The sequence below is a fragment of the Mirounga angustirostris genome, unplaced genomic scaffold (genome assembly GCF_029215605.1).
Source record: "Mirounga angustirostris isolate CCGP_5_RB_7025 unplaced genomic scaffold, mMirAng1.0.hap1 SCAF_5, whole genome shotgun sequence".
NCBI lineage: Eukaryota > Metazoa > Chordata > Mammalia > Carnivora > Phocidae > Mirounga > Mirounga angustirostris.
The window spans coordinates 92,148,371-92,174,765 of NW_026991713.1; the positions used below are offsets into that span (position 1 = coordinate 92,148,371).

Genomic DNA, 26,395 nt, shown 5'->3' on the forward strand with positions numbered 1-26,395 from the left:
CGCAAACAATGAATCATGGAACACTACATTAAAAACTAATGATGTAATGTATGGTGATTAACATAATAAAATAAAATTTAAAAAAAAGTTATATGCAGATTTTTGATTGTGCAGGGGGCCAGCACCCCTAACACCTGCCTTGCTCAAGGGTCAACTGTACTTCTTTTTATGTCTAAGCTTCTGGCACCTCTTCTGTTTTTCCACAATTCATTAAAGATGCCAGTCCAGTAATTTCATCTACAAGTTCATCTACAAGTTCTTTCAGTTCCCTGGTGGGAGGGATGGGGACAGGGTGAAGGGACACAGTGGGAGTGAGGAGACATTGCTTGTCTCCTCACCATGAAAAAGCAATGAGAAAACAATGCATTTTGACCAGCTAGTTGCACTTGCAATGTCTGCCATCTGGGATTTTAGCTGCTCCTTTGTTCTATCACTTCCAGTTAATTATCTTTCTTCTTGACAGAAAATAGGGAAGCAGAAGAGGTGTTAAATAGTTCTGCTCTGTCATACATGACCTCATCTGGCACAAGAAGCGGACTACATCTACTTACTGCCGCTTTATTCTGAACATAACTTTTTATATTTCTGATTATCCTTCATGTCCCTCACTTCAGAAGCCTCTGTTTATCCTAGTTTTTATATATCCTGACATTATTCATACAAGTCCCTACCACTCTTTTATACCTATCTTTGGTTACATTTACTTCATTCTACACTTAGGATACATACTTTTAAAACAAGAGCATTTGGAATGTTCTCTGCCCAGCCACAGTGAAGATTTCAAATATCTAAACTTCTTCCTCATCATGATTTCTGTAAAGATGTATCACATCAATTTAGAGAAAGTAAAAAAGATGATGAAGGAGATGGGTTTACATCCCAGTGGAATGAACTTTTAGAAAGTATGCTCTACAGGATGCCTGGGTGGCTCAGTTGGTTAAGCGTCTGCCTTCAGCTCAGGTCATGATCCCAGAGTCCTGGGATCGAGCCCCACATCGGGCTCCTGGCTCAGCGAGGAGCCTGCTTCTCCCTCTCCCTCTCTCCCTGCTCATGCTCTCTCTCTGTCTCTGTATCTCTGTGTCTCAAATGAATAAATAAAATCTTTAAAAAAAAAAAAAAAAAGCAAGTATGCTCTACAAGAGCAAAGATTTTATATTTTCTACAGATTGCCTAACTAGAACAATGCCTACAGCTCACAGGAGCCAGTCAATATTTGTTGAACAAATAATCAAAATACCGAAGGATGGTAAGATTTTAGCATGCCACAATGGAAGAGACAGATTTCAGACAGAACAGCTCAAGCAAAGACTTGGAGGTGGTAAAGGAAAGGAAGCAGTCCATTTGTGGCCTAGAGCTCAAGACACATGCAAGCAGTGGGAGATAAGGATATAATGATTTCCTGAGATCTTCAGGTCAAACTGAGGAGCAAATCAGGCAGGCAATATGGAGTATCCAAACATTCTGAGCAGGAATCATGTAATTTGAAGTAGGTGTAAGAAAGATTCTGGCAGAGGTATGCAAAATTAATTAAAAAGAATTATAAATGTTCATTAAAATGTATTTATTCGGGGCGCCTGGGTGGCTCAGATGGTTAAGCGTCTGCCTTTGGCTCAGGTCATGATCCCAGGGTCCTGGGATCGAGCCCCACATCGGGCTTCCTGCTCAGCGGGGAGTGTGCTTCTCCCCTTCCCTCTGCTTCTCCCCCTGCTCATGCTCTCTCTCTCTCTGTGTCTCGAATGAATAAATAAAAAAATCTATAAAAAAAATAAATAAAATGTATTTATTCGTACGGGCTTAGTAAAAACTATCTAGAGATAGTATCTTTGTACACACTTTCTATTTGAACCCATAACATCTGCCTTAACAACTTGTGACCTGTCCCCATGTTGAAACGAGTTAAGACTCAATGAGAATTACTAAAGCAAAAGTAGGGATAAGACAAAGCCAAAACAAAGAGGTCACAGAACTGTAGCTTCTTGCCAGAGTTTACTGCAAGTTGGAGGAGGACTGGCTTCACCTTGCTAAAAGGAATGGCTTAGTTGTTTAACCAAAGGGAGTTATGCTTATAGCTGGGAACATTTTTTTCATTTCCATCTAACACTTTTAATGTGTGGGGCCACCTTGATATTCTGTTTCAATCTCTTCCAGTATACTGGCAGGAAATGGAAAGAAAAGCAGAAAGATAAAGCCCATCTGGCCACAGTGTTAATATTAGCCTTCCTCTGGTACTCAGACCAGACTTCCAAATGGCTCTTACCTTTTTTTATATGTACCCCTTATGAATCTGGTTTCCTTTCCATAATTTTTCATGCTTTTTCCTATTTTTCCTCACTGCATTACTATGGAACATTGCCTAATACAATGGTTTTACTAATATGCTTATCTACTACTGCTCGAAGTAAGCAATGGATGCCATGATGGAACTTACTTTATCTTCTTTATTGGCATTATATATTTCTTTTGCTTTTAGATATTAACTATTCCTGGCTTGCAGTTCCTCTTTGGTGATTTCATGCAATCTAAATTAGCAGCAGCCATGACACTGCTATCCTATTTAGGTTTGGGACAGGTCTTAAAATAGAATTTTTACTCTCTTCAGTGGTTTGATTTTTAATCTTTCTGGGTGCTGCCACTATATGTTTTGGAACTGTGGTCCACAATGTGGTTTAAAGTCTCAGAAAAAACATTTCAACATTTTAAATGGTAGTAATAATAAATATACATAGTGGTAATACACGATACCACAATAGATACTATATTAATGATACATAAAATAAAACATGTGCTAATTAAAAGATACCTAAAGGAGTCTCAATAAATCTTACAATATTGAACATTACCTCTCAGTAATTACATAAAGATGGCAATCTCTTTATCCTCCAAAATACTAAATAAAAATTAGAATATAAAAACAATATTCTTAACACATGGCAAGAGTTGATTATGATGTGGCATGAGCTCTCCTTTGGCTCTCTGATCTGCTAAACATTTTTCAATGACTCACTCATTGTATGTTAATCATGACGGCCCAAAAAGCCTCAAAAAGCTAGAAACACAGTACATCTGATACTGAACTATGGATGATTGTAAAGTGTTCCACTGGAGGGCCAAAAAGCTATCTGGAGAAATACAGAATGAAGGACATATGGCTTAACATTAGCATGTGTGGAAAAGACTTTAGGGTTTTCCTTTTTTTTTTTTTTCTTTTTTTAGATTTTATTTAAATTCAAGTTAGTTAACATACAGTGTAGTATCACTTTCAGGGGTAGAATTTACTGATTCATCAGTTTTTATATCAGCCACTGCTCATTACATCAAGTGCCTTCCTTAATGCCCATCACCCAGTTACCCCATCCCCCCACCTACCTCCTCTCCAGCAACCCTCGGTTTGTTCCCTATAGTTAAGAGTCTCTTATGCTGTGTCTCCCTCTCTGTTTTTATCTTATTTTATTGTTCCTTCCCTTCCCATATAGCAGCAATGTCCCACAACAGCCAAAATATGGAAAGAGCTCAGATGTCCACCGACTGATAAATGGGTAAAGAAGATGTGGTATATATGTGGGGTGTATACGCGCGCACACACACACTTATATATATATATTTTTTTATATATATATAATGGAATATTACTCAGCCATCAAAAAGAATGAAATTTAGCCATTTGCAACGATGTGGATGGAACTAGAGTGAGTGTATTATGCTAAGCAAAGTAAGTCAGTCAGAGAAAGACAAATATCATATGATTTCACTCATATGTGGAATTTAAGAAACAAAACCTAAGGTTTTAGATAATTCAATATTACTTAATTGCTTGTGGCTGCCACAAAAAAAGCGACTTCAAACTTGAGCTGCATTCAAAGAAATAGAGAATGCTGAGCAAAGCTGAAGATGTAGTTCAGACCTGGAATACTCTGTTCAGTGCTAGGGACTGCACTCTAAAAGGGCCAAAATGGAGTACATTTAAGTTTTAGATCAGAGGGCTGGGTGACACTAAATCATGCTACATAAGGAACTGTAACTCTTACCCTAGGGATGTTCCACAACTTTTAAATGAGTACATATTACTTTCATGACCAGAATAAAAGACACTTTCATTTTGAAGAAAATACGTTTAAACAATTCCCAGTGTTAAAGAGGATATTATAAAACTGGTATGTTCAGACACTGCTGGTTTTACTACAAATTTGTTTATGGAACCTTTTGGGAAACAATCCTGCCATACATTGTTACAGCCACAGAACTGCTGTTACAGTGGCTTTATAGACAAAGGATGGTAGATTTGTAAGACAGAATACTGATCAGCAATAAAAAGAAACGAACTACTGATACAACCACATGGGTGTATCTCAAATGCAGTATGCTAAGTGAAAGAAGCCAGACTCAGAAGGCTATATTCCTTATGATTCCATTCAAATGACATTCTGGAAAAGGCAAAACTATACAGCGAGAAAATGGATTAATGATAGAGATTGAGGTGAGGAGGGGAACTGACTTGTATACAAAGGGACATAGGAAGAGTTTCTGGGAACAATGGAACTATTTTATATCTTGACTGTTAGGGTTCTTACAGATATATGTCCGTACAGATATATGTACGCTCACAGAACTATACATTAAAATGGGTAAATTTTACCACATTTAAAATATATCTTAATTTTAAAAAAAGAAAAAGGAAAAAAGAGAGCATCTTGAAAGTAGCCAGAGAAGAGAAATACATACATAAAAGATAAGCACTGTCTTTTAAAAGTAAGAGAAATAAGGGCTGTTTCAGACCAACAAAAACTGAAAAAATTCACTACCAACAGATACATACTATAAGAAATGTTAAAGGAAGTTCTTCAGGCAAAAGGAGTATGATATCAAATAGAAACTTGGATCTATATAAAGAAATGAAGACCTCAAGAAATGGATGAAATACGTAAATACAAAATGCCCTTTTTTATTATTTTTAATAGTTCTAAATAATTGTCTAAAGCAGGGGTCAACAAAGTATGGCTCAAGGGCCAAAATCTCACCCACTTCCTGTTTTTGTAAGTAAAGTTACATTGGAACACAGTAACACCCATTCTTTTATGTATTGTCTATGGCTGCTTTCACACCATGAGGACAGAGTTGAGTAGTTGAGACAAAGACCAGATGGCCTACAACACCTAAAATACTTGCTATCAGGCCCTTTACAGAAAAAGTTTGCCGCCCCTGTTCTACAGCAAAAATAGCAATGTATTGTGGGTTTATAGCATATGTAAAAGAAAAATGTATAAAAACAATAGCATAAAATATGACAAGGAAATTGGAATATAAAACCTTCCTGTGATAAAAACTATGCTAAATATGAAATGGTGACTAACTAAAGATGTGTATTAGAAATGCTAGGGCAACCACAAAAAATGTTCTTAAAGATTTAAATAATAAGCCAATAGTGGAGATAAAAATTAGCTCATAAAGAGATTAGATCGATGCTAAAGAAGACAGAAAAAGAGGAGTTAAAGGAATAAAGAACAGATGGAATAAAAAACAATAAGATGGAAGAGTTTAATCCAACCACACTGAAATTGCATTGAACATAAGAGGACTAAAGGTATCGTTTAAAAGAGAGAGATTTTCAACATGAATAAAAAAGCAAGACTCATTTATATGGTGGCTATAAGAAATCCACTTAAATACAAACATATAGCTAGATTAAAAGCAAATGGATAGGTCACGTATGACTTCCTGCTACAGCCAAGTGAGGCTATCAACAAATCCTCTCCACATAAAGCAACTATAAAGCTAGACAAAATTCATAAAGACCATTTTGAGGTTTGAGAAATTAACCAAAGGGATACAATAATCTGAGAAGCATTTATGCCTAAAAACAGATAAACTTGGATAAGATAGTGAGAATCTGTGGCATTTGGACCTAAGGCTTCTTCCATCCCTCTTGCCTCGGTTGAAGCCGATGTTGTGCCAGAATGAGGCAGGTTATGAGAATAAGCAGCTTTTCTGTTGCAGTAGGAAGAAGCTCACTTGATTTGGAGCAGTGGGTAACACCCATGCCCAACAGTGGGTGTCAGTGGAAGAGACTATCTTGGAGATGGGCAAGTGAGGAGGGCCAAAAGCTCCACTAGCACAAGGCTGTGGTCATGGCTGGCACAAGTTTATTCCTGGCTGAGGCTGCTTGCATTTACAGCAAAGACTCAAGAGGATTCAACCAGTCACACACTCCTGGCTGACACTGAGGCTATGTGGATGCCAAAAGGAGAGGTAAAAGGGCCCAGCAAAATGTAAAAGATGGAAGAGACTTGAAAACAGCCTGAACTCTCAATGTGTTACGTACTCACACAAAGATCCACTAACAGATGACACAACCCTTACTGGATCAAGGTGGTTGAGTATAACCTCTGTTTAATCCCTGGCTGACTAGTAAGCCATGTGGACATAGAGACAACGCCTGGAGAAGGAGACTTAAAAATAAAAAGTTTAAAAAATAAGCAGAGACATCACTGGCCACATATCACAGGAAAGAGAGATTCCACAGGTGTGGTAAACATGTTACTAAAATAAAAAAAACAATGAACAAAAAGGTAACAACAGGATATGTTAATGAGCCTGACCGGTGATTACTGTACAGTGAATATGTCTATCAAATTGTACATCTTAAATATATATGATTTTTAGCTGTCAAGTATTTCTCATTAAAAAAAAGAAAGAAAGAAAAATCTTGGGGAGATCAGAATCCAGAGCTGATATATTATGCTTCCTAGAATGTCCAGTTCTCAATAAAAAATTACAAGATATACAAATAAACAGGAAACTGTGACTCATAGTCAAGAAAAAAAGCAACCAACAGAAACTGTCTCTGCGTACCCCAGGGGTACTGGCTATATTAGACAAAAATTTCAAAGCATTTATTATGTGTAAGTTCACAGGACCAAAGAAAATCATAATGAAAGAAAAAAAAAGTATGGCAACAATGAATATACAAACAGAGATTCTCCACAAACAGAGAAATCCTGGAGTTGAAAAGTACAATAACTAAAATGAAAAATTCACTGGAGCACTTCTACAGCAGTTTTTAGATGGCAGGAGAAAGAATCAGTGAACCTGAAAATATAAAGTATCCAATCTTAGTAACAGAGGAAGAAGATTGAAAAAAAATGAACAGAGCTTCAGAGATCTGTGTAATAACACCTTAGCATACCAAAATACACAATGGAAATCACAGAAAAAGAGAAGAGAGAAGCTCATCAGATCTGATGAAAAATATTAATACACATTCAAGAAACTCAATGAAGTGTAATTAAGAAAAATACAAAGAGATCGACACCTACAAATATAACAAGCTGTTATAAGCCAGAGTCAAAGAGGAAACCTTGAAAACAGCAAGAGAAAAGTGACTTATCTGAAACAGTGGAGGCTAGAAGAGAGTTGAATGACATACATGAAGTACTGGGAAAAAAATTTTGTCAACCAAGAATTCCATATCTAGCAAATTTATCCTTCAAATATGAAGTAAAATAGTCCCAGATAAACAAAAACTGAGAAAATTCATTGCTAATGGATCTATAACACAAGAAATAGGGAAGTCTCTTCAGGCTGAAAGAAAATGACACTAGATGATGACAAAAGCCACAAGAAGAAATAAGGATCACTAAAAATGGTAAATATGTGGTTAATACAAAAGATTCTATAAATATGTTTTTACTCATTTCTTCTCTTCCTTGAAAGACATAAACATTTTATGGGTTTTTTTTTTTTTAAAGATTTTATTTATTTATTTGAGAGAGAAAGAGTGCATGAGCACAAGTGGGGAAGGGGCAGGGGGAGACTGAGGTGGGGCTTGATGAAGGACCCTGAGATCATGACCTGAGCCAAAGGCAGATGCTTAACTGACTGAGCCACCCAGGCACCACAACATAAACATTTTTAAAGCAATAACTATGACACTATATTTTGGGTTTATAACATATATAAATACATTTTAATATATTTATAATAGATATTTAGTAATACAATCATTACCATATATAATAGTAACACAAAGGAGGGAGAAAAAAAAACAAAACTTATATATTTTACCAGAATTAAGTTAGCATTAATTGAAGTAGATTCTGATAAATTAAAATGCACATTATAATCCCTAGAGCAATTACTAAGAAAACAACTACAAAAAATACATAGTTAGAAAAAAATCAGAAGAATTAAAACAGTGCATTAAAAATATTTACTTAATACAAAAGGCGGCAGTTAAGGAGGAAACAGGAACAAAACAGACAAGAATAGAATGTTTGTAAAAGAAACAGCAAAAAGGCAAATTCAAGTCCAAAAGACAGAGAGTATCAGACTGGATAAAACAGCAAGATGCAGCTCCATGCTTTCTGTAAGAGACACATCTTAGATTCAAAGACAACAAGTGGACTGAAAGTAAAAGGATGAAAAAAGATGTATACTATACAGAGAACTACAAGAAAGAGTAGCTATATTAATGTCAGATAAAATATACTTCAAGACAAAAAGTAATATTAGAGACAAAAGATATTTCATAATGATACGGAGTGACTACATCAGTAAGACGGTAATTATCAATGTATACACACCTAACAATACAGCTTCAAAACAAATGAAGAAAAAATTGACAAATTTGAAAGGAGCAGTAGACAATTTAACAATAAAAGGTGAATAATTCAGTACCTCACTCTCAATAATTGGTAAAACAAAAAATCAGTAAGGGTATAGAAGACTTGAACACTATCAACGAATTTGACATAACCAACATATACAGAACACACCAGCCAAAGACTGCAGAGTACACTACACAATCTTTAGAAGTGCACATGGCTTGCACTTTTCATAAAAATTAACTCAAAATAGGGCACCTGGCTGACTTAGTTGGCAGACTATACTACTCTTGATGTCGGGATTGTGAGTTCAAGCCCCACATTGGGCATAGACTTACTTTATTTATTTTTATTTTTTTAAATGATTTTCATTATTTTTAAGTAATCTCTACACCCAACATGGGGCTCAAACTCACAACCCTGAGATCAGGAGTCACATGCTCCACCGACTAAGCCAGCCAGGCACCCTGACAGAGCTTACTTTAAAAAAATTAAAAAATAAAAAATAAATTTAAATTAAAAATTAAATAAAAATTAATTCAAACTGGATCAAAGACCTAATGTAAAACACAAAACTATAAAACTCCTAGACAATAACAAGAGAAAGGACCCTGGGTTTGTTGATTTTTGACATCATCAAAAGCACAATCCAAGAAAGAAAAAATTGGGACTTCATTAAAAAAGTTAGATTTCATTAAAATTTAAAACTTCTGTTTTGTGAAAGACACTGCTAAGAGAATAAAAAACAAGCCACAGAATATCTATAAAACACGTATCTGATAAAGAATTGGTATCCATGGGGTACCTGGGTGGCTCAGCCAGTTAAGCATCTGCCTTCATTCCACTCAGGTCATGATCTCAGAGTCCTGGGATTGAGCCCCACATCTTCAGGCTTCCTGCTCAGCGGAGAGTCTGCCTCTCCCTCTTTCTCTGCCCTTCCCCTCTGCTCATGCACGTGTTCTCTCTCAAATAAATAAAATCTTTTTTTTAAAAAAAGAATTGGTATCCAGAATATACAAAAAACTCTTAAAACTTAATAAAAGAAACCCAATTAGAAAATGGGCAAAAGATCTCAACAGACATCTCACCAAAGATGAAATACAGATAGCAAATAACTATATGAAAAGATGTTTAACACCATTAGGGAATTGCAAATTAAAACAATATCACTACAAACTTATTAGAGTGGCTAACATCCAAAACAGTGATACCACCAAATGTTGGCAAGGATGAGAAGCAACAGGAACTCTCATTCATTGCTGATGAGAATGCAAAATGGTATAGCCTCTTTGAAGACAGACTGGAAATTTCTTACAAAAATAAACATAGTCTTGTCATATGATCAGCAATCATACTCCTTGTATTTACCCATAGGAATTAAAAACTTAATGTTCCCACAAAAACCTGCACAGAAATGTTTAAAGCAGCTTTATTTTAACTGTCAGAACTTCGAAGCAACCAAGGTGTCTTTCAATAGGTAAATAGATTTAAAAAAAAAAAAAAACCTGTGGTACATCCAGACAATGGAATATTATTCAGCAGTTAAAAGAAATAGCTATCAAGTCACAAAAAGATATGGAGAAACCTTAAATATATTTTTTAAATGCAAGAAGTCCATCTAAAAAGGCTATATACTGTAGGATTCCAACTACATGATATTCTGAAAAATAGAAACTATGAACACAGTAAAAATATCAGTGGTTGCCAAGGGTTCAGGGAGTAGGGAGAGAGGAATGAACAGGTGAAGCACAGGGCATTTTTAAGGCAATGTATGATACACTGAATGATATGATATTCTGTACGATAGCAAATGAATGGTGGATACAAACATTTGTTGAAACCCACAGAATGTACAACACAAAGAGTAAACCCTAATGTAAACTGTGGACCTTAGTTAACAATAATGTGTCAAATTTGACCCCTCAGTTGTAATAAATGTACCACACTAATATAAGAATGTTAAAAATAGGGGTAACTGGATGGGAAGTTAATAAAGGAGTATATGGGAAATCTTGTACTTCCCATTCAACTTTTCTATAAACCTAAAACTGCTCTAAAAAAATAAAATCTATTAATTTTTTAAGAAGGGCACATGGAACATTTTCCAGGATAGACCATATACTAAACTATAAATCCAGTCTCAATAAATAGGATTAAATAATACAAAGTATGTTCTCTGATGACAATGGAATTAAATTATAAATCAATAACAGACAGAAATCTGGGAAATCCCAAAATATTCTGAACCTAGACACTATAATTCTAAATCACCTGGATGGTCAAAGAAGAAATCAAAATGGAAATTAAAAAGTGTCTTTCAACTGAATAAAAATAAAAATGCATATCAAAATTTATGAGCTACAGCTAAAGCAGTGCTTAGAAGAAAATTTATTGCTTTCAAATGCCTATTTCAGGAAAAAAAAAAAGATGTGAAGTCAATAAACTAAATTTATACCTCAAGAAACTAGAGATAGAAGTGTAAATTAACAAACCGAGCAAAAGAAAGGAAAATAATAAAAATTAGAGCAGAAAGCAATGAAATAGAAAACAGAAAAACAAGAGAGAAAATCAATGATGCCAAAAGTTGGTTCACTAAATAGATCAAAACTGACAAATCTGTAGCCAGATTAAGAAAAAAGGAGAGAAGACTCAAATGATCAATTTGACTCAAATGATCAATTACTAATTCCATCAGGAATGGAAAAGGGACATCACTATTGACCTCACAGAAATGTACAAGATTAAAAGGGATTATGAAAACTATCACACCAACAATTAAATAACTTAAATAAAATAAACAAATTCCTAGAAAGACAAAAATTACCAAAACTGACTCAAGAAGAAATAGAAAATGTGAATAGACAAGACCTACACCAAGTAATGAAAATCTCAGTTCCAATGGCTTCAATGAATTTTATCAAACAGTTAAATAAATAAAAAATAATACAAAAGTCTTACAGAAAAGAGAGGAAGAAATACTTCCCAACTGATTTTATAAATCCAGTATTACCCTCATACTGAAGCCATCTCAAGAAAAACAAAACAAAAACTACAAACTAAGCTTGTGCTAGATCAAAAAGGACTGATGTGTGCAAAAAGGTCCAGATATATGCATGCAGACTTTTCTCTTAACCTAAACATTTAGAGTACAGGAGTATATATATTTTAAAAGGATGCTTTATTGAGGATTAAAAAAATTTCCAATATCATATGTATATACAATGTATATCCTTGAACAAATCAGGGGTTAGAAACGTCAACTCCCCACCCACCCACCACAGTAAAAAATCCGCACATAACTTTTGACTCCCCAAAAACTTAACTACTAGTAGCCTACTGTTGACCAGAAGCCTTACCAATAACATAAGCAATCGACACATATTTTCTATGTTACGTGTTATATATTGTATTCTTACAAGAACGTAAACTAGGAAAAGAAAATGTTATTAAGAAAATCATAAGGAAAAGACAAGACATTTACAGTACTGTATTTATTGAAAAACAAAACCTGCATATAAGTGGACCCACACAATTCAAACTGGTGTTGTTCAAGGGTCAACTATGTAAAATTCATGCACTGATTTTAGAACCTAATTATACTCAACACTTCTACAAACACGAGGTGTGCCTCCATTGTTCTTCTTGGCCTACAGGGTAATCTATGTAGAGATGATGAAGTATATAAGGAAGGCCCATAGGCTGAACTGTAATAAAGTATTTTTTATTAAAATACAGTGTATGGGTTGGTGGTAAAGCCCCGGGAAGTCTCATTAGATTACTGTGAACATCCTGAAAAAGGGGGTGGGGTATTAAATAATAGTTTGAAGAGCCAAAGTTTAAGTGGCCTTAAAGGACAGGACATTGGAATGTAACACTCTATGTCAACTATACTTCAATTAAAAAAAAATTTTAAAAATGTAATTGTGTGTCCTGTATACTTCAATTTAAAAAAAAAAAAAAAGGCCAGGACATTGGGGAAATTTATCTATTAGCTAGAATATATAGAGAGAGGTGTTAATATCCAGGGTCCTCAGAAGTTCTACTTCCTTGTTTTTTGTTTTTTTAAAGTTTTACTTATTTATTTGACAGAGAGAGTACAAGTAGGCAGAGCAGTAGATAGAGGGAGAGGGAGAAGCAGGCTCCCTGCTGAGCAGAAAGCCCAATGCAGGGCTCAATCCCAGGACCCCGGGACCATGACCCAAGCCAAAGGCAGAGGCTCAACCAACTAAGCCACCCAGGTGCCCCTACTTCCTTGTTTTCAAGGTAACTCATTGTTGCCTTGAGTTGTCCTGGCAAATTTCTATCCTAAAAATTATACAGGGTAGGAGATTCTAAAACTTTTCTTCTAACATCTGAAGGTCTCAGTGGAAAACTTATCCCAAATATGGAACTGCAATCTTTTCTAAGATGACATTGTATTTTTAAACTTTTTTTTTTTTTTAAGATTTTATTTTTAAGTAATCTGTACACCCAACACAGGGCCTGAACTCATAACCCCGAGACCAAGAGTCACATGCTCTACTGACTGAACCAGCCAGATGCCCCTAAACTTTTTATTTTTAAAATAATTTAGCTTTAGGAAAAGTTGCATAAAACATAGGATCCCTATATGCCCTTCGCCAGCTTCCCCTAATATTAACATAGTACCTAACCATAGCACAATTATCAAAACCTGGAAACTGACATTGGTACAATACAATCAACTAAACTATACACCTAATCACAAATTACCATTTTTTCCTCTAATGTCCTTTTCTATTCTAAGATCCAATTTAGGACCTCACATTGCAGGTCTCCTTAATTTCCTCTAAACTATGACAATTCTTCAGTCATTCCTTATCTTCCATGATTTTGGCTCTTGTGAAAAACAGTGGTCAGCTCTTTGCAGAATGTTCATATTTTTTTTACTGATTTAATAATTTGGTATCATCAAGAATCATTTATTGAAGGTTTACTACATGCCAGGCACTATGCTAAGCTCTCTACCCATTTTCTCTCTTTTAAACAGAAATATTTTTAATAAACTTTAAAGCAGAAGCATTCTAAAATTAAAGAGTAATCATCTTTAATTCACCCTTCAAGTGTTAGTGCTTTGTAAATTACAAAGCATTATAGGGCGCCTAGGTGGCTCAGATGGTTAAGCGTCTGTCTTCGGCTCAGGTCATGATCCCGGAGTCCTGGGATCGAGTCCTGCATTGGGCTCCCTGCTCAGCGGGAAGTCTGCTTCTCCCTCTGCCTCTCTCTCTCTCTCTCATGAATAAGTAAATAAAATCTTTAAAAAACAAAACAAAAAAACACAAAGCATTATAAAACATATTTTTTCACCCCCCAATATCCTTTAATGTCCCCTGCCCCCTAAAAAAATATTAAGTCCAAGTATACGCCTTAAATTCAGAGCCCTGAAACTTAGGACCTTTCTGAATCTTTACTGCCCACGTTCTCCTACCTTTAAACCTTGGCTCATTACTTCCTTCACTTGTACGGGCCCTCCCTTTTCACCTCTAAATACGCTCTCATGAGGACACCTCTAATCATTGCCCCAAGAGCTACTGATCCTCTGAAATCCCACAGAATTTAATGCCTGTAGTGCTCATTTGGTTCATACACACTATCCTGAGCTGTGGATACATGTTTTTGTAGATTCTTGTCTCCCAAACAAGACTTTCTGAGATAGAGGACTCATGGCTTCTTTGCCTTGTGACATGTACTACCCTAAGGCTTAATAACATTTACTGAACACCTATCAAGTGCCAAGCCTGGTGTGCTAGGTCCTGAGAAATTAGAGATGATCAAAACATAATCCCAACTCTTGAGAAATTTCTGGTTTAACAAATAGTTGAGTACAGTGATACACTAAAAATAGAGTTTTCTCTCCAAAAAATTAAGGTCACTAAAAGTTTCCTGTAGCAATAATTTTTTTTTCCTTTGCTGTCTTGATAAACACTAAAATAATTAATTATAGATTACTCATGTGTCACAAAATTTGACATATTTTCCAACTAGCTTGTGCTTGAAGCAAGCTGTGACCTGGTTTTATGAGAAATCCAGATGCTACAGAGTAAACTTAATTAACCAAAGGCCTTTGCAAATATTGCCACAGGTTGTAGCAGTTTCAAGCAGCTTACTAATTGTTACAGTCTAGTGACATCTAGTGGCGAAAGTGTTGTTAGAGACAGCACTGCCGTAAATTCCACGGCATTAAAGGGAGGCCATCTTATGAAAAAAAATGGCAAAATATAAAAATGAACTATGATATTTATTAGCATTAAATTATGTTTTAATGTCTCTTTGGCCTATGTAACTGTTTACTCCTCTCAGCAGGATTTATCTTTTTTTTTTTCCTTCCCTTGAGGCTGGTACACATTAATATTGATGTAAGATTTACTGAAATAAAAAACACTAAGTTAGAGAAAAGGCCTCAGTTAAAAAGACTAAATGAAGAACAAACCAACCACCAACTGTGATATGCCTCTTCCAAAAATCCTGCAAGTCAAAACCCCATTTTTGTTTATATGTATTTGCTTACTGACACTTTCATATGTGGGTAAACAGGCATACAAGTGTGTTTAGAATTTTTTGCTAATGATTTTCATTAGCTCATATGAGGCAAGTAATTATCTATTCAAAGTCATTCTTTAAAATAATACTTTGGGGGCGCTGGGGTGGCTCAGTTGGTTAAGCGTCTGCCTCTGGCTCAGGTCATGATCCCAGGGTCCTGGGATCGAGCCCCATGGCAGGCTCCCCTCAGCGGGGAGCCTGCTTCTCCCTCTCCTCCCCACTCATGCTCTCTGTCACTATTTCTGTCTCTCTCTCTCTCAAATAAAATATTTTTTAAAAATTAAAAAAATAATACTTTGCATTTCACTGGCTTTCTGTATAACTAAATTTTGATGGGAAGAATATTTAAACATTACCAAAACCCAGTAACTTTTAACAAATTCTTTTACAAATAATGAATTCTCAATGAGTCCAAAATTTAATGTACAGGCATTAAATGTGAATCAGTTTTAACAATGGAGTTCATCCAAAAATAGTAAAAACATAATGACATATTCCAAAATACTCTTAGGATAACCACATCTCTTTAAAAATACCAAAAACCGTTTAGTTGAATGATCTAACACTTCTGTGATCTCAAGTAGTATTTAAGTTCAGAAACATCTAGCTCATTGCTTCTCAGCCTTTTGGCTAAGATCAAGTGCAGAAACATCTAGCTCAGTGTTTTCCAAAGTGAATCACCTGGAATGCTAGTATAACATACTCAGACTTTCTGAGTTTGGGGCCCTAAAATCCACATTTTTAAGAAAGTTTCTCCACGTGTCTTTTTATGCATAAAAGAGCTCTGGAAGTGATTACTATCAAGAGCACAAATATAAATTCTTCTAACTTGTTCTAGTCAACCATTCCTGCCTCTCAGAATAAGTTATTCCACCCTCTAGATTCTCTAAAGTGTTACGCTTTATTAGCACTTACCATGTTGAATCACAATTATCTGTTAAGAATATATTCCCCTCATTAGACTGTCAGCTCTTCATAGAAAGGAATAATGTTTTTTTTTTGTTTTTATATCTCTAGCCTAAAAATATCTGATAAACAGCAACAGCTCAATTAATTTGGTTAAATGAATAAATAAATATATGAAACATCACAGTTCTATAAAGATTATGTGACTTTCACTTTTGCCCAGAATGGAAAAATTAATCTTTCCAAAATCAGTTAAAATTTGGGCGGGGGAGGGGATAGAATTTTTTTAAATTCTGGGAACACCTTTAAAATCTTGGCTTTCCTAAATAAACATTTCAGTCTCAAATGCTAATGCTTAAAAATAGAATTTATATATGTGATTTTTGGAAAAGTAGAAAAATTGGAGACGACTAACAGATTTTTCTACTATGCAACTTTGGAATGTTTCTAGGCTGTACCTTAGCAAAAACTACTGACAAACCAGAGCCTTAAAAAGAAATACATACATCTGTCTTTATTGTCATATTCCAGGAGTAATCGGCTAGCTTATCCAGGAAATGATACTGCTTAGAAAGATATATCCTTGGGTACTACCTACAGTAAGCCATGTATATCTTGTTTAAATTCATAACACAAAAGTTTAAAGAAACAAAAAAGAATAATAGTATACAAACTATTCTAGGAAGTTAAGGTCTAATACAGCTTAAAATTAAAATCAGAATTTAACCTGCATACATATGGGTATCTAGAGTAATAAAAGAAAATCAAAGCAGCACATCCCAGGTATAATTTTGGTCAAGAATTCTTTTGGCATCTTTTAATTATAACTTTTGGTTTATATGGAAGATCCTTTAAATCATGAATCTACTCCCCGACCTTATCTTCTCTATCCCTCAAAGCCTAGCTCAAATGTTACTTCCTCTGTGAAGCCTGCCCCAAATTCCCAGAGTAAATTAATGATTCTCTTCTCTATGCATACCTAATGTTTTGGGCATGCAGCCACTATTACTCATACTATATTGTTGTAAGTTACTTACCTATCTAAAGCACTCACAAAACTGTAAGCTACTTAAGGGCAGCAACTGTGTCTTACATTCTTTGTAGCTCCACTCTCTGGAACACTGCTGAGCACCTGGCAGGTGTTTATCATTAGAGTTGACCCTTGAACAGCACAAATGCGATATGTGCAGGTCTACTAAAGACTTAGATTTTTTTCAATAAATACAGAACTGCAAATACATTTTCTTTCTTATGAATTTCTGAACATTTTCTTTTCTCTAGCTTACTTTTTTTTAGGATTTTATTTATTTATTTGAGAGAAAGAGCACGTGCAGCCGAGAGAGAGAGAAAGAGAGAGCGAGCGAATGCACAAGTGGAGGGAGGAGCAGAGGGAGAGGGAGAAGCAGACTCCCCACAGAGCAGGGAGTCCGACCTGGGGCTCAATTCCAGGACTCCAGGATCATGAACTGAGCCTAAAACAGACGCTTAACCGACTGAACCACCCAGGGGGCCCCTCTACTATTCATACTTTTTTTGTATGAATACAGTATATAATATATATAACAAAAATACGTGTTAATCAGCAGTTTATGTTCTTGGTAAGTCTTCTGGTCAACAGAACATTATTAGGGCGCCTGGGTGGCTCAGTTGGTTAAGCGACTGCCTTCGGCTCAGGTCATGATCCTGGGGTCCGGGGATCGAGTCCCGCATCGGGCTCCCTGCTTGGCGGGGAGTCTGCTTCTCCCTCTGACCCTCCTCCCTCTCGTGCTCTCTATCTCTCATTCTCTCTCTAGCAAATAAATGGATAAAACCTTTAAAAAAAAAAAAAAACAGAACATTATTAGAAAAAAGAACAACAATGCTATTAGTAGTTACGTTTTGGGGGGGAAGTAAAAAGTTACCTACAGATTTTCAACTGTGGGGAGGTCCACACCCCTGACACCTACACTGTTCAAGAGTCAATTATATACTGCAGAAATGAATGACCAACAGAGTAATCAAAAGCTGTTGGCATGAGGGGCTTAAGTAAAACAGTAGTAATGGACAGAAAAATAAAGATTACAAAGCACTTTTTTTTTTTTGAGGATTTTTGCTTCTTCTCATGAAGGATTGTTACTATGCCTTCCAGTCATAAACAACTAGAAACCAGACCAAAAATACGACACTCTTTTCAGATATTGTATCACAGGCAGTGTAGGGCTTTGATCCCTGACAGAAGGAAAACAAGCGAGTCCTATCATTTCCCCAGATTATTAGTGAAAAGCAGTCTCCACGATGCAGACCAGGTCGGGATATCCATAAAGAGCCCAGTGGACTCAGTGCGTTGAAGAGAGAGAATATGGAGTTTGGAGAGACTAAGGGATCAGAGTTTACACAACAGAATCTGAGAAAGGAGAGAGCTCAATAAAAGAGCACTCTGGGGAACTGCACAGGGCACCCTTGAGTCTCTGGCTGCACACGAAGCTGTATGAGGTAGAATTCTCCAAGGCTGGAGAAAGAACTACAGGAAAGTAATAAGCCAAACCCTTTCTGAAATTCACATAGGGCTAAGAGCAGTTCACATTCCCACCCTGCGAGAGTGGAGGGACTTCCTAATACATGGGCAACAGGTAAAGCTCTCAGAAGGCTACTGCCTTAGTAGCAAAGCTCAGCTAAACTTGACTAAAGGCTGCTCTGGATAAGCCCTAACAAAAACGTAAAGGCAAGTTCAGAAAGAGTCAAACTGATTACAAGTAACTTTATGCCAGAATAAAGTCCAATATACTTTAAAGGAACAAAGCAAAATCTAGCACCCAGAAACACAAAATATAAAATACCTGCATACAATAAAAAAATTTCCAGGCATGCAAAGAAGTAGGAGAATATGACCTATAATACAGAGAAACTTCATTCAATAAAAAACAGATCCAGAAATGATGGACTAGCAGTAAAGAGTTAAAATATTGTTATAAACACACCCTTTATGTTCAAAAAGTAGAGAACATAAGCATAATATGCAAAGAAATGAAGATTTTTTTTAAAAGGAGGGGAGGTACATCTAAAGCTGAAAAGCACAATTATCTGTAATTAAAAATTCATTGGATAGAATTAAGAACAGTATAGACATGACAGAAAAAAAGACCACTAAACCTGGAAACACAGAAATAAAATTATCCGAAGTAAGGACAGAAAGGAGAGAAACCAAAAAAAAAAAAGAAAAAGAAATTGAAAGGTGCATCAGTAATCAGTGACCTGCGAGACAATATCAAGTGGTTTAACATAGAAAATGGAGTCCCACGAAAAGAAGGGGTGGGGGCAGAAAAATATTGGAAGAAATAATGGCTGAAATATTTGATAAAGACTATAAACCTACAGATCAAAGAACATTTGGAACACATCAGTGTGAACTTAGCATTTTCAATATACACAGATAAATACAAAAATACACACAAGTGTAAATATGTGTATTACGTATATACACATATATATATTTCCTTGCTAAATCCACTGAGAAGACCTAAGAGTGGTTTTTAAATACCACTCTCCACTAAAAGAACCAGGGCTCCTGGTGAAATGCCTGATTCCAGGGCTGGGGCCAAGGATGAATAAGAAAAATTTGGAACATTATTTTGCACCAGGAAGTAAAAACATGTTCAAAGAATAATGAGAATATGTCAAAAGGCCACAGTAAGCTACAACCAACAATGTTCCAACTGGCTAAACTTGGAGCTTTTTTTTTTTTTTTTAAGATTTTATTTTTTCAAGTAATCTTTACACTCAACACGGGGCTCAAACCCACAACCCCAGGACCAAGGACACTCCACCAACTGAGCTAGCCAGACATCCCTAAATTTGGAGCATTTTGAGATTAAAAATAAATAGTGATTGTCACAGATTATAATTCATCAAATAAAACGAGAATTTACCATTCCACACGGACTTAAATAAATACATGAATAAATAAATGGAGAGATGAGAAAGTTCTTCTTGATGGCAGAATGTAGAAGGAATGATAAAAGGTAGAAAAATCACTATTTAGCAACTGTCTCTGTATAATTAATTCAAATAAGAAACAGCAATGGATATTATAATCAGTGAAGGAGAAAGTGTGTTGAGAAATGAGATTTCACAGAGTCCCACAATATCTCCTCAAAAACTTACCAAAAAAAGGGCAAAAATTTATCTTCACATAAAGAAAAACAGAAAGAATTTATTTCCAGATGATCTGCACTGCAAGAAATGCTACAAGAAGGTCTTCAGACTAAAAATAAATGACATCAAATAGAAACCTGAATCTAGAGAAAGGGACTAAGAATTCCAGAAATGGTAAATATGTGGGGAGACATAATATTCTATATATAGGTTTTTCTTCTCTCAACTTCTTTAAAAGATATGTGATTGTTTAAAATAAATATATACTGTTAAATATAATATATACAATTATTTAACAGGATACGATATATGTTTTGTATATAATAAACAGATATTTCATAAATATATAACTTATAAATTTATATATAAATAATAAACACCACATGGGATTCCTAGCATATGGAGATGCACTAATATGACAACTATAGCACAGAGTAGTGGGGTAAATGGTACCACACCATTGAAAGGTTCTTACATTTTATGAGAAGTGGTAAAATATTAACTCTATGTGAACTATGATGTTAAAGATGTGTATAATGGGGTGCCTGGCTGGCTCAGTTGGTGGAATGTGACTCTTGATCTCAGGGTTGTGAGTTCAAGCCCCACGCTGGGTGCAGAGATTCCTCAAAAAGAAAATCTTAAAAAAAAAAAAAAGATGGGTATTATAATCCCTAGAGCAACCACTAAAAACAGTAATGCAAAAGAACACAACTAAAAAAGCTAACAGAGGGGACACCTGGATGGCTCAGTTGGTTAAGCGTCTGCCTTAGGCTCAGGTCATGATCCCAGGGTCCTGGGATCAAGTCCCACATCAGGCTCCTTGCTCAGCAGGGAGCTTGCTTCTCCCTCTGCCTGCCGCTCCCCCTGCTTGTTCTCTCCCTCTCTCTCTCTCTCTCTCTGACAAATAAACTAAAAAAAAAAAAAAATTTAAAAAGCTAACAGAGGAGTTAAAATGGAATACTAAAAAAATTCAGTTGATTCAAAGAAGTCAGGAAAGGGGAGGAACCAAAAGCAAACCACACAAACAGAAAATGAAGAACAAATGGTAGACCTGAATCCAACTAGATCAATTTACACCCCAAGTAAAAGATAGGCTGCATGCACACGTACAGAAGTAAAACTCAACTATGTGCTGTCTACAAGAGATGCACTTTATTTTTATTTATTTATTTATTTATTTGTCAGAGAGAGAGCATGCACAAGCAGGGGGAGCGGCAGGCAGAGGGAGAAGCAGGCTCCCCGCTGAGCAAGGAGCCTGATGTGGGACTCCATCCCAGGACCCTGAGATCATGACCTGAGCCTAAGGCAGATGCTTAACCGACTGAGCCACCCAGGCATCCCAAGAGATGCACTTAAAGATGCACACAAATAAAAACAGGAAAAGATATATGCTATGCAAACAGTAAGTGTGAGAAAGTTGGAGTGGCTGTATTAACGTAAGACAAAACAGACTTCAAGATAGGAGATAATGCCATAGATAGAAGGACAAATTGATAATAATAAAAGGGCCAATATAATAAATATCAATGTATGCATGCCTAATAACAGACTTCCAAAAGACTGGAAGAATGAAAGGCACAAACACAATCACAGCTGGAGATTTTAACACCTTTCTTTAAGTGGAAGAACTCATTAATTAAATACCATCAACCACACCTTACTGTAAAACACTACACCCAACAACTGCACAACACATTCTTTTCAAGTGTACATGAATGTGTCTCATTCACCTAATAAAATAAGGTCCTATAAATGCTTGTTGAATAAATGAAATGAGCCAACACATACATAGGTGGAAGGTGGGGCATGCTGAATTTAAAATAACAACACTTGGTTGTATTGACCAGTCCATAGGTGGAGAAATGGACAAGAAGCTGAAGCCGAGGGGCGCCTGGGTGGCTCAGTCTGTTGAGCATCTGACTCCTGATTTTGGCTCAGGTCATGATCTCAGGGTCCTGAGAGGGAGCTCCGAATCAGGGCTCCAGGGTGGAGTCTGAGTCGGCTTGAGGTCATCTTTCTCCCTCTGCCTCTGCCCCTCCCTCCAATCACACACTCCCTCACTCTCTCAATAAATAAAATCTTTAAAAAAAAAAGATGGGAAGATCTATATCACAAGAGGAAAGAGGCTCACTAAGCTAGATACTAAAGACAAGAAAAGTACAGAAGCAAACTCCTGGCAAATGGAGAAAAAAGTGAAATGGAAAGGCATTAAGTTTCAGAGAAAGGCATCGACATACCTACTCTGAGATGTGATGGAAAGAAACAAGAATGGATGCACGCACAGATGCACTGAAAGGAGGAAAAAAGTGAGGCTGCTCTTGCAAAATGGCTCTGCCTTCTCAACTGGTTTAAAGGGATCATGCACCTAGTACTTGCAGCTCTTCTGAGTAAGGCTAACACTTTGCTGGTTAACAGCCATGTTTAAAAGGTTAACTGAAGAGTTATTACATACACAAATAACCTACAAGGTAATCGGAAATACGTCATCAACTTTTCAAATATGGTATTCGGGGGGTGGGGAGTGGGAATAGACGCTCAGGATCAACCCTAGCTTAGAGGTCACCTTTAAGCCATTCAGAGAAGACCAAGCTCTAAAATCCATTCTCTCTTCCCCTCCTTTGGCATTCCATTTCCAAAACAGAGAGAAAGTCTGACAGCTGGCAGAGACAGGGGTCTGATGAACACAAAGACTCCACCTTTATTTTATTTGCCCGGCTAGGAGATGAGTGGGTGAGAAAGATGTGAATAAACTGATCGCTTGAAATGTAGCTCCCTCGTGTTCTCCTTACAACCCTTTTCCATTGATTTATTCCTTCTCAGCTCCAGCCTCATGCACTAATTCTCAATGTTCCATGTGATTTGAAAGCCTTCACTGCCTATTCCATGGGATTCTGCTCCACCAAGAAAAGCCCCTGACTCTTTTTTCACTGTCAAAATCTACTTCACATACATCATGTTCTTAACAACCAAACACAGAACTCCCAATAAAATTGCTTAGCATCACTTAAGCATCTACACCATATATGTCTGACTTTCTTTGTTGGTAACAAGGACAGTCTCTTCCTTAGGCAGCAAGACAATCTTACATTGTATCCAAAGTCAGTAACAAAAATGACAGGTCAGTTGTAAAGAAGGTCATATGCGTACACGTGTGTGTGTGTGTGTGTGTGTGTGTATGCACATATTCATCATTAGGAGTGAACAAAAAATTATATAACTTTTATATATAAAATATCAATTTTGCATTTCTCTTATGAATATTTCATTTCTATAGATTGACATAAAATCATGATTCATTAAAAAATACAAGTGGTTGAATTTTAAGTTAAGAGATTTATAGGGCTTGTTTAACCCCAGGAATCTAATTTGCATCAAATCTACATTTTGCTTTTGTGTTCTGTTGTGGCCATCTATTGCTACTTGTAATTTTTTAATTTTTCATTTTCTAGTAAATGCTTTACACTTCAAAATAAATTGCTAGGGGCGCCTGGGTGGCTCAGATGGTTAAGCGTCTGCCTTCGGCTCAGGTCATGATCCCAGGGTTCTGGGATCAAGCCCCACATCGGGCTCCTGACTCAGCGGGGAGTCTGCTTCTTCCTCTCCCTCTGACTCTCCCACTGCTCATGCTCTCTCTCTCTCTATCTCTGTGTCTCAAATGAATAAATAAAATCTTTAAAAATAAATAAATTGCTAATTCAGAGACTGCTATGAAAAACAGAAATTCTTTTGGCTTAAATAAAAAGAGGAACAGATATTTGGCACCAGTATAGAGCATAAATTATACTCTGGTATATTTATCCAAAAGGGTTAAGACCAAGGAAAGAATCTGCTTATTAAAAATGCACACATTACCTCAGCCATCCGAATAGCCCCTAAACTCGCCCAGCTACCGCCTCTGCAGATCACCCACCAGCATTAGCACTACATCACATGACATTATGGAACAATAGCGAACTCTGTGTAATACTTGAATATATTGTTTTGAAAGAATAAACTGTCATTAACTTGCATAAAAAGCTTTCTGAAATCAAACCTGGGGGGTACAGCCCGCCTTGTGTGGCCCTTTTACTACTTTGAGAAATCGCCTCATCCTGAAAGCAGTAAAGGGTGAAAAAAGAGATTAGAGTATAAAGGCAACAGTGATGAGTGGCCCCTCCAGCAGCCCAGCAGGCAGACGGCAGGCCTCTAAATTACCAGGAAGAACAATGTCAAAGCAGGAGGCACCTAAAAATCCAAACAACCCCCCCACCCACCACCCTATTTCCTTTTACAGCCTAGTGATCTCTATAATTGGCTTTGCTAGAATTGGAAACAGTCTTATTCCATGTACAAAACAGTGAAAAACTCGATGTCCTGATGCCATCTTTAGATGGGCTATCCCTTCTAGCCATGTGACTTGAGGTAATGCATTCACGCTCTCTGAGCCCCAATGTTTTAATCTATAAAATGGGAAGAATAATAACATCACGCAGAGGTAGAGGAAGGAGGGGAGGGGTTAGCTCCTACTATTATCATAATTATACTTATTATTTCCACCCAACGGTCCCCTTTGCCTGTCTTCTCTAATCACTAAGAGGTTTCTTCCTCACCAGTGAAATACCAGCATTCACTTAAAGGCTTGCTGGCTTTTTTTGTTCCCTGCAGTCTGGCCCCTGCCACGTGCTGCCACTTCTCTTTTCATGCCACCCTCAGCAAGTAATTTCTCCACCTTCCTTAGCCAAATCCCAAATCGCCTCTTCGTTGCAACCTGCCCCTCAGCAGCCTTCCAATCTCTCACACACCTATTCTCAATATTCTCAACAAACAAGGTTCAAAGAGGGGGAAAACAAAGCCAGGGCAACACAGCCAATGGGTAGCCAAGTCTCAATTTAAATCCAGGTATCAGTACAACCAAGTCCACCTGCATTGCATTAACTGCAGTGCGTTAATTATTCACTGTCAGGGTTCCTGGTGATGATTTTAAATCTGAGGTTAGTTTCCCTGAACACCAAACCGATGCTTCCCCTACTAGTCAATTCATTATCATAAAATAAGAATTATATTTCCAATGCTTAGAAAAGAAACACTACCCCATGAAATTATTAAATATATCTCAAAATGCTGGGAGTTTTTTGGGTTTTGTTTTTGCTTGTTTTTAGTATTTCCCTAAAGTGAGGACAAATATTGGTCACAGAAAGGCCTCACCCAGGACTAGAAGACTTTGGGAGGACACAGTTAACAGGCAGCAGAGGCATGAACCTGTGTGCCTGTGGGCAGTCCTACGTGCATGTCCGGAAGGGCTGGAGTACAGAACACAAGTGTCCCCCTCTAAGTTTCTACAGATAAATTACGTCTGATTGTCTTTTAATCTGATTGTACAAAGACACGTGGAGATGGAAATTTCATTAATGTTGGCTTCTCTGAAGAATCACATTATCCCTCAAAATAATGAAAACAAGGGGAACAGGATGTAATGTGTTATTTCAGGTAAGAACCAAAGAGCTTCCCAAAGTCTAACACTGAGGCCTGTGGGAAAAGACTGAAAGCTTGGATTTCCTCACTGTAAAGCAGATGAAGTGCTGGGAAGAATGAGATGATATATAGCTAATCAATAAAGCATTATTTGTTTATTTTTGTTTTTTTAGGTACAGTGCAGAATAGCATAACTAGTATTTGACATCAGTGATGAAGGTTCAAGTTCGACCTATCTGCCAGCTGTCTGATCTGACACAAATCATTCAAACATATTTAACCATATACAGATTAAGGGGATGGCATGTGTTTGTGTGTGTGTGTGTGTGTGTGGAGGGGGTACCTTCCAATACATATAGCTATATATATATATATTTTTTTTTTACATATAGCTATATAAATGTAAGAAGTTTTATATTATATTGTACCAGGTTAAGTAAACCAGGGCCTTATGTTCATTTATATTTCCTATTCTTTTGGAGGAAAAGAGAGACAGAAAGAGGGATTCTTTTTTTTTTTTTAAGATTTTATTTATTTGAGAGACAGCGAGAGAGGGAACACAAGCAGGGGGAGTGGGAGAGGGAGAAGCAGGATTCCCGCTGAGCCCAATGCGGAGCTCGATCCCAGGACCCTGGGATCATGACCTGAACCGAAGGCAGACATTTAACGACTGAGCCACCCAGGTGTCCCAGAAAGAGGGAGTCTTATAGTAGAAACCCCGTTCAGTTAATAGAAAATCATTGCCACTACTT

At 36.7% G+C, this 26,395-nt stretch overlaps 1 protein-coding gene across 4 annotated transcripts in view; it reads right to left on the bottom strand.

The window, feature by feature from the left end:
- Window positions 1-26,395, bottom strand: part of BORCS5 (BLOC-1 related complex subunit 5) — a 103,535-nt gene that overhangs the window by 72,654 nt on the left and 4,486 nt on the right. The gene's annotated exons all lie outside the window — the stretch shown is intronic.